Here is a 1,926-nt window from a genome sequence, read left to right as displayed (position 1 = left end):
GATTGCAGGGGTGAAAGCAAAATTACTGCAAATGAATCACACATTCCAGGGTGGAAAATAAAATGCCTGATGGAATAATAAAATGTCATTACAGGATAAAGGATTGAGGGATGGCAATAGAATGTGCCTCTATCCAGGGCACCCAAACAATGGGGGACTTAAAATTGACCATCTAGACAGAGGTCCTGTTTCCTGGTTTAGCTGGTATTCAAGGGAGTGGCAGAGAGGATAATCACTTGCAAGAGCCAAAATGGTGCCAACCAGTCTCCAGCATGAGAACTGGGTGATGATTTCCTCAGGTACTCCCAGCTTGGATAGGCTCAGCTCCCACAGGTAGACCAGCGTGCAGACCTGTCACCCACCAGCCAGAACATTGGGTCCTCCACAAGGCAGCAGTACTGTGGCCACTTGTTCATTTGCTTGGATATACCAACTGCCAGTAAAGATGATGGCCCTGAAAAGAGCCTTTGGTTAGTGTTACGGCACTTCACTATTAGCAGCTTCTTGATGTTACAGACTCAGTACTACAGCTCTAGGAGCTTAGGTTGCCAGTTGCCTTGCTGTCCTGCTGACCATCACCTGTTGCTGACATCTCATCATTTGTCCACTCTCCCTACCTTGCTGCCACTTGCCGTCTCTTCTCAAGCTACTGGCTGACTTGACAGTGATGTAGGGCAGCTTCTTGGCTTCATTTAGGAGTGAATTCAAGAGCAAGCTAGTGGTAGAAGCAAGCAGCTTTATTGAAGTGGCAGTGTTACAGCTCTGTGACTGCTCATGGTGGAACAAGGCTAGCCCATAGGCACTGCATTGAGAATAGCAGCCTAGGGGTGTTACGTAGCTGTATTTATACCCACTTTCACTTACATGCAAATTAAGACATGCATTTTTCAAAAATCTCTAGAAAATGGCCGTTAACTTCTGGGTGTTGACATAGAATTTGTCAACTGTCACGGTGCTGGTGGGAATGTCTTATGCTGATGGGGAGCAACAGCCAGGGGTTGCTTTAAGGGCCACTTGTCAGTTTTAGCCAGTTTTCAATCTGGTCTGGGAGATGAGTCCTACTGGTGTCCTGCCTCACTATGGCATCACCATCCCCACAGAGGAAATAAAGGTTAAATTACATTTTAATTAAAATCAGAAATATATTTTTTGGTGTATGACTGGCCAGAGAATGTCATAACTGAATTTGTTGACATCTCTATCCCATTCTATAGCCTGAGATCTACTCTGAAACAAACACTGAACCAATCCCAGCACGTCGTGTTTGGCCTACATCAGGGTAATGGTCCATTAAATATTTTATAATACATTTGTACCTAACCTACTGTTTTATCCATGCATTTACTATAGAATCATAGTTTTCTGCTTTTATTTAAAAATTTTCAAATGAAGTCTCACTCAGAATGATAAAAGGCGAGAAGAGTGAGTTATTTGTTTTGGGGATAAGCATACCATTTCTTTTTTTTCAAATAATCTTCGGGGGGTACTTTCTGGTAAAAATCAGAAAGCCTTCTAGACAAATTCTAAAAAAGCTGTAACACTCAAAGTTTCTTCCAAATTTTTATTTACATTTAAAAGCAAATGGATATATGCCTTTTTCTTAAAATCACATGTATCTTTGTTTTAATGGAATAATTTTCAATAATTTTTTACAATGAAATCCTGGAATGTGTTTCCAATATGTATAGGTGATGAAAGCAATTCAGAAACTCGAGAATTCTATTCACTTGTTGAAAAGACTTCTTTATTTGCAGAAGGCTTGGAATAAATATTTAAAAGTACGAGAGTTTTAGTGAGCGTTGTTTGAAAATCAATGTTTTTATCTGAGAAAACTATCTGATAACATTTATTGTAGAAAATGTAATGCCTCAGGATAATAGCATTTTTCTATCATGCCTCAATCTCTCCTTTGGCCCACTTTACCAT

At 40.1% G+C, this 1,926-nt stretch overlaps 1 non-coding gene across 1 annotated transcript; it reads right to left on the bottom strand.

The window, feature by feature from the left end:
* Window positions 1-1,479: 1,479 nt before the first annotated feature.
* On the bottom strand, window positions 1,480-1,543 carry LOC118145315 (U7 small nuclear RNA). The gene has a single exon (XR_004730438.1). It is a non-coding gene; the product is annotated as a U7 small nuclear RNA (small nuclear RNA).
* Window positions 1,544-1,926: the final 383 nt, after the last annotated feature.

This window comes from Callithrix jacchus, chromosome 8 (assembly GCF_049354715.1).
Source record: "Callithrix jacchus isolate 240 chromosome 8, calJac240_pri, whole genome shotgun sequence".
Taxonomy (NCBI): Eukaryota; Metazoa; Chordata; class Mammalia; order Primates; family Cebidae; genus Callithrix; species Callithrix jacchus.
This window is presented reverse-complemented; position numbering and strand designations above follow the sequence as displayed.